The sequence below is a fragment of the Mus caroli genome, unplaced genomic scaffold (assembly GCF_978045245.1).
Source record: "Mus caroli unplaced genomic scaffold, Mus_caroli_1 scaffold_3, whole genome shotgun sequence".
NCBI lineage: Eukaryota > Metazoa > Chordata > Mammalia > Rodentia > Muridae > Mus > Mus caroli.
Genome location: NW_028227258.1, coordinates 21,730,045 through 21,738,236, shown reverse-complemented (window position 1 = coordinate 21,738,236; position 8,192 = coordinate 21,730,045).

Sequence of the window (8,192 nt, the reverse complement as noted above, 5' to 3'; positions counted from 1 at the left end):
TAATGTCTTAGTGGGGTTTCTATTGTGATCAAACACCACAACCAAAAGCAATTTGGTGAGGACAGTGTTTATCTCACCCTACAGTTTCCCTCACAGTACATCACTGACTGTGAAGCAGGAACTCAAACAAACAGAGCCTGGAAGCAGACTGAAGCAGAGACCATGAAGAAATGGAACTTACTGGCTTCCTTTCTCAGAAGAATTTCTTATAGAACCCAGGACCACCAGCCTAGAGATAGCATCACCTACAATGAGCTTATATTTCCCACATCAGTTCCTAATTAAGAAAATTCCCTACAGACTTGCCTTTAGGTCAGAATTATGGAGGAATTTTCTCAATCAAAACTCCTTCTTCTGTCTGGTTGACACAAACTAGCCAACACATGCATGTCTATGTGCGTGTACACACACAGAGAGGGGAAGTGGAAGGAGAGGGAGAGAGAAAATGAGTCCAGGGACCCATTTCCATCATCCCAGCCCCCATGAAACTTTTACACTGGGGCTGGGGTCAGAATTCAAGTCTTCATGCAATTAACACATTACCGACTGAGCTATCTCCACAGTCCCTCCCCAGCTAACTCTCATTCGAGTATGACATTTAAAGATACTCCTTACTTAGATGTCAGTAGTTAACAGATATCTAGCTGCTTAACAGTAATATAAAAACAGCTTTGAAACAAGAAATTCTTAGTTGATTGTAGTCAAAGAACAAATGTCATGTAGGTAATGCCATATTGCAGAGACGGTGAGAAGAGGATGTTGGGAAGTAACTTTGAAAATAGCGTTTTCTTTTGAAGCTTCTAAAAATTGGAATATTATAAAAACTAGAGAGAAACAAAGCTGTCATCAACAGAAAGTGTGGAGGGGACAAGCAACCAAACATAGCAATAAGTTTGGCAGTGGACTTGATACATTTAAATAAACATGGACTTTCAAGTGGAATTCTCTATACCAAAGGCAGACGAATAACAGAGACTGTTATTACCAGGTTGCCTGAGGCAGATTGGTCTACACTCGGTCATCCTTGTGGAGAAAAAATCTCTAGCCTCACTTGAAAATAGAGTCACTTTGACTACATTTTTGTAACTAGAAATTGTTGGTTGAATCCTGTCTTTAAAAGTCCTTACATAGGATCAGAGATGAACAGGACACAACATCTGCCCCAACACTGGAAGTAACTGGGACCAGCAGGACCCAGGCACCCAGGAACTCTGCCGGACCAGCTGCACGGGATCCTTCCAGTCTGGGCTAGTGCCATGAGCAGACCTTCAGCATGAACTCCGTAGCCAGTCCCACAACACCCAGAGGAAGCTCCACTCCCAAGCACTCTAACACACCCAGGATCATATGATCAGTAGTGAGGAGGACACATCTGCCTCAACACTGGGAGTAAAAGGCACCTAGGATCTCCACCCAACCAGTGCCACAGGTTCCTTTTGGTCTGAGCCAGTTCCCTGAGCAGACCTTTGGTGCAAACTCCGCAGCCACACCCACACCCAGAAGAAGCTCTGTTCCCAGGCACTCGAACATGCCCAGGGTCACAGGATCACAGGATCACAGGATTACAGGATTACAGGATCACAGGAGCTTGATCACACCAGGATCTCAGGATCCCAGAGGCAGCTTGACTCCCAGGAGCTCTGACACACTCAGGATCTCAGGATCCCAGAATCACAGGATCACACAGACAGTTTGACTCAGAGGAGTTCTGACACAACCAAGATTACAGGGAGGACAGGCTACAGTCAGATATAGTGAGGGTAGATCGCACTAAAGATAACCAGATGGCAGGAGGCAAGTGTAAGAACAGAAGCAACAGAAGCCAAGGTTACTTGGCATTATCAGATCCTAATTCTCCCACCATAGCAAGTCCTATATACACCATCAGCCCGGAAAGGCAAAATGTGGATCTAAAATCACTTCTCATGATGATGATAGATGACTTTACGAAGGACATAAATAACTCCCTTAAAGAAATACAGGAGAACACAGGTAAACAGCTAGAAGCACTTTAAAAAGAAACACAAAAATCCTTTAAAGAGTTACAGGAAAACACAATCAAACAGGCAAAGGAAATGAACTAAACCATCCAAGATCTAAAAACAGAAATAGAAACAATAAAGAAATCAAAAAGGGAGACAACCCTGGAGCTAGAAAACCTAGAAAAGAGATCAGGAGTCATAGATGCTAGCATCAGCAACAGAATACAAGAGATAGAAAGAAAGAATCTCAGGTACAGAAAATACCGTAGAAAACATTGACACAACAGTCAAAGAAAATGGAAAAAGCAAAAAGCTCCTAACCCAAAACATCCAGGAAATCCAGGACACAATGAGAAGACCAAACCTAAGAATAATAGGTATAGAAGACAGTGAAGATTCCCAACTTAAAGGGACAGTAAATATCTCCAACAAAATTATAGAAGGAAAGTCCCCTAACCTAAAGAAAGAGATGCCATGAATACACAAGAAGCCTACAGAACTCCAAATACAGATACAAGAAGATTGAAATAATCCCATGCACCCTATCAGATCATTATGGACTAAGGCTGGTCTTAAATACCAATAAAAACAAAGGAAAGCACACATACACATGGAAGCTGAACAACACTCTACTCCATGATTACTTGATCAAGGAAGAAATAACTAAAGAAATTAAAGGCTTTTTAGAATCTAATGAAAATGAAGACACATCACAACAAAACTTATGAGACACAATGAAAGCAGTGGTAAGAGGAAAACTCGTAACTCTGAGTGTCTCCAAAAAGAAACTGAAGAGAGCTTACACTAGCAGCTTGACAGCACACCTGAAAGCTCTAGAACAAAAAGAAGCAAATACACCCAAGAGGAGTAGATGACAGGAAATAAACTCAGGAATCAGAAATAAAAAGGGAGATATAACAACAAAATATATCTTAAAATAATTATTCTGTTTGTTGAATATCAACAGTTGAAAACATTAAAATCATGTTCCACAGAAAGCAGGAAGGAAGGAAGGAAGGAAGGAAGGAAGGAAGGAAGGAAGGAACGAAGGAAGGAAGAAAAATATTGAACAGAGCTAAACAGAGAATTCTCAACAGAGGATTCTCAAATGGCTGCAAAGTACTTAAAAAATTGTCCAACATTCTTAATCATCAGGGAAACGCAAATCAAAATGACTGAGATTTCATCTTAAAATCATTAGAATGGCTAAGATCAAAAGCTCTAGTGACAGCACCTGCTGCTGAGGATATGAAGCAAGAGGAACACTCTCCCAGTACTGGTAGGAGTACAAAATTGTTTATCCATTCTGGAAATCAATTATGTGCCAGCAGGCCTTTAATCCCAAATGACTTTGAACTCAGAGAACTCCCTGTCTTAATCTTCTGGAATTCACAGCCACTATGCCTCAAGATCTCCATGCCAAGATACAGGTCAGAAACTTGTATCTCCTAGCCTCCAGATTAGGATCACTGGTGAGCCTTCCAATTCTGGATTGTAGTTCATTCCAGATATAGTCAAGTTGACAACCAGGAATAGCTACTACAGTAAGTTTCCCCAAAAAACAGAAATAGTTCTACCATGAACTCAGCTATACCACTCCTGGAAAATACCTATAAGATGCCCTACTACACCACAGGGACACTTGATCACTATGCTAATAGTTCCTACATTTGTAATAGCCCAGTACTGGAAACAACCTAAATGCCCCTTGACTGAAGAGTGGATAAAGAAAATGTGGTACATCCACATAATGGAATACTCTTCAGATATTAAATACAAAGATATCATGCAATATGCAGGCAAATGGATGGGAATAGAAAATATCAACCTGAATGTGATAACTCAGACCCAAAAAATACGCATAGGGATTGTACTCGCATATAAATGGACATTAGCCATAAAGTGTAAGATAACAATGCAAAATTCTAGAATCCATAGATCTGAAGAAACTGGGTAATAAGGAAGGTTCAAGAGAGGATGTATGAATCTCACTCAGAAGAGGAAACAAAATAATCTTAGAATGTAGATGAAGAGAGGGAATAGGGCGGGAGAGGGTATGAGGAGGGGAACAGGAATGGAGATCATATGTGGAGCACAGGATGGGAGTGTACTAGGAGTAAGAATGAAAATTGGTGGGAAGCATCTCTGGACATAGCTCAAGACCTGTGACTGGGGAGGCTACTAGGTGTCTATGGGTGACCCTAGCTGAGATTCCTACCAGTGGGGAATTAAGAGACTGAAATGGCCACCTCCTGTAACCAGGCAGGACTTCCAAAGAAAAGAGGAGGACATCAACCCACTCACAAACCCTGAAGTGGATACTTCTGGTTTCTTTGGAGACTCAGTTGTGTTCTGTGATGTTTCTCTGGAAACTGTCCTGGTTTCTTTGGAGACTCAGTTGTGTTCTGTGATGTTTCTCTGGAAACTGTCCTGTGAGAGGGTGTTTCACTGAAGTAGATGAATGGCGTCTTTCTGAATGCAGCCTGGAAGGGGGCATGTGATATTTTGCTAGAGGGGATACTTGAGAGACCACATGACATTTAGAAAGGATGTAAGTATAACCCAACAGACAACGGCCAATGCTGTGTGGTATTGGTTCGCCTTACCATCCTTTGCTGGTCATCTTTGGGCTTTGCTGATGCTGGTCTTGGGCTAATGACACTGTATTGTATTTGTTCACTTGCCATTCTTTGAAGGTCATCATCTGTCATGACTTCATAGAGAGAAATGCCATCAAAGAACTTCTGGTGGTATTCTGGCAGCTTCTTGCCACTTCCACAGACTCGGGCTGATTGACAGAGCCCCTCGGTTTCTTCTGGATAGATCTGTTGTTGCTGGTTCATGAATGATGTTTAGAAATGGATCCAGCTGCAAGAGCTGATTCCTGCTGATTCATATGAACTGAACTGCTGATATCCTGACAGTGCAGATTTGATTTGCTCCAAAGAACTATTTCTAAACAGGCCCACATCCTCTTTTGTTCTATTAACCTTTCCTTTCCACTACTTCTGGGTGGTTGACTAGAAGGGACGTTAAAGCATTTAAAAACCCTTATTAAAAGTAGGTTTTTAAAAATCTAAGCCTAAAAAAAACACATTTCTCTCAAAATTTGTTCTACCGGCAACATGCACAGGGATAAAGATGGAGCAGAGATTGAGACAATAGCCAACCAATGACTGCCCTAACTTGAGACCCATACCATGTAAGAGAGCCAATCATGGATATAATTAATGATACTCTGCTATGCTTGCAGACAGAAACCTAGCTTAACTGTCTCCTGAGAGCCTTCATTCAACAGTGTATGGAAATAGAAGCAAGAGATCCACAGCCAAACATCAGGTGGAGCTTTGAGAATCTTGTAGAATAGAACTGAACAAGTTGCAAGGGTCAGGAACACTACAAGAAGACCTATGAAGTCAACTAACCAGTGCCTATGAGGGCTCATAGAGACCAACCAAAGAGTACTCAGTGGCTGGGCCGAGCCCCCCTATACATTTGTAGCAGAAGTGCATCTTGGTCTTCATGTGGGACCCTTAACAATTGGAGCAGGGGCTGTCTTGGACGCTGTTTTCTGCCTTTGGATACTCCTCCCCTACCTAGACTGCCTGATGGAGCATCAGTAGGAGATGTGCCTAGTCCTGATCTTCTTCCAGGCTGGGATTGTATGCAAAGTTAGGTTCCCCTACTCTGAAGAGAAAGGGAGAAGATAATGGAAGAAGAATTTGTAAGAATGGGACTGGGACAAGAGGAGGAAGGCCTGTGATCCCAATATAAACTATATAAAAAATAAATTATTGAAAAAAACCAAAGAGATATGTACTGAAATAAATAAATAAATCTGTCTTTAAAAATAAAGTAATAAAATTATATCCTTCAATTACGAAAAAAAAACCTCCTTTACATGAATATTCAAAATAGAAATAAATAATTTGAGCTGGGCAGTGGTGGCACACACCTTTAATCCCAGCACTCAGGAGGCAGAGGCAGGCAGATTTCTGAGTTCGAGGCCAGCCTGGTCTACAGAGTGAGTTCCAGGACAGCCAGGGCTACACAGAGAAACCCTGTCTCAAAAACCAAAAAAAAAAAAAAAAAAAGAAAGAAAGAAAGAAAGAAAGAAAGAAAGAAAGAAAGAATTTTACATTTATGTGGAATATAGAACTGTCCGAATGTTAGATGCGCATAATCTTTTCTGTTTTGAGTTAGTAAGTAGCAGTGTGCAGTCAGATTCTTCTGTGCCTTCCCACAAGTCAAGAGCCTAATCCCACGTGACTTCTACACCTCTACATCCCTGTCTCCTTTGTGTCACTGAAAAACTTCACTCTCTCTCCTCCCTGAAGATTTTTCTTACAAATTAAAAGTGATGCTTTCTAGACATCCATGCTTTCACAGAAAAGTGAAATTTGTAAAGATTGAAAGCTAAAGACAGCTATAAGAGGTTAATCATATGAAATATTTTCTTCAAGTGCACATTAGTTTTCTGTGTCCAAGTGAAAAGTGCACCATCCAGTTAAAGGTTACAGAGCATGCCCGTTCATTGCCTTTTTTAGGTCAAGAATCTGGGCATGGTAGAACTGGTTTCTCTATGGTCTCGAGGTGAACCCTGAGTGGCCTGGATTGCCTTCTAGAGCTCGGGATCTCCTGCAGCGCACTGACACTTGCCAACTCAACTAATAACAGAAACTGTGGGTGTAGACTTATCAAAAGCAGAATTGGTTCTCTATGTCTATGTTGCTCGGAAGCTCCCATTCTCTCGCTGGCTGTCAACCATGGAACATACCTCAACCTGCTTGCTCCATTGCATAACTCCTACACGGCCATCTCCTGGTTCCACTGTCCATCCTGCCTGCAGGGACACAGTCTTATATCATGTAATATAGTCATGGTTGTGGGAATCTTAGCAGCATTTGGCCCAAAACATAGCCTAAGACCCCAGCCCCACTTAAGTGTGAGATGCCACAGGGGCACCCGTACAGGGGATTGGAATCCTGGAAGTCATCTCAGAATTCTGACTTCTACTCTGTCTTAGCCTGGGTTGCTATAACAAGAACAGCATATGCTGTGTGTATTAAAGGAAGACATCTATTTCTCACCATTCTGGACACAGGTTCAAGGTGCCACCACAGCCAGTGTTCACTAAGGCCTGGCCTGCACATAAATGTTGACAGCCAAGAGATCAACCAGTTCTACTCAGGAGGACTGGAGTTCCTCCCAGGATCTTAATCTCAAATTAGGAATCAACATACAAATTTGAGCAAGACACAGCCATGCTTGGTTTTCGACTCCAGGGACAAGGGGCAGAGGTGCATATTTTATATAGCAACGCAGACCTGCTCCCCAGGTTCTCCCAGCATCCCTCAGTCCCTACCTGGCATTCCCTGCCCCCAACCTTCCCTATATAATCCAGGCATTTTTGTGTTCTCTCTCTCCCTCCCTCCCTCCTTCCCTCCCTCCCTCTTTCCCTCTCCCTCCCTCTCTTCTTCTCTCTCCTCTTCTACCTCTTCCTTTCTTCTTCCTTCTTCCTTCTTCCTTCTCTTCCTCCTCCTCCTCCTCTTCTTCTTCTCTTCTCTCTGTGCACGTGCCCTTTCTCTCTCCCTCCCCTCATCCCTTTTCCCCACAACAACTTCCCAGGCTTTGGTTCTGGGGGCCCAGTGAACTCGCCAACCCAAGAGCAGCTTACCAATAAACCTGCCTTTAATGTAATCTAATCTGGCTTGAATTGGCTCAGTTCACCAGCAGAGGATTAACCTATCAATTTCCATAGCCCACTCTCGACAAGAGGATGTGTGAGGTATCTTCACCATCAAATTCTCACAGATGATTACAGACTATGGTCAACAGCAGCTTGAGTGCCTTACATTGAGTGTCTTTCATGGGAAGACGATGGAATACTGTTCTTCCTATGGGGAGAATGGTTGAAATAGGTTAAACAACTGTATTTATATGTACATGTATTCCAACCTAGAAACTACTGGTTAGTTCTCAGTTGGCTGTTTTCACAGAAGTGGGTTGTGTGGTTGGAACACCAGTAGTTTCATGAGTGGCGAAACACAGTTATAGGAGTAACAGACATAGGAGTGCAAACGACAAGAAACTGTCCGTGGTCTGAGAACATATTGCTTTGATTCTTTGACAATTTGTGACTTAAAGTGGGATATTAATTTCAATAATCTTACACACTTCTCCTTGTATCACACCATTAGTCAAACTCTG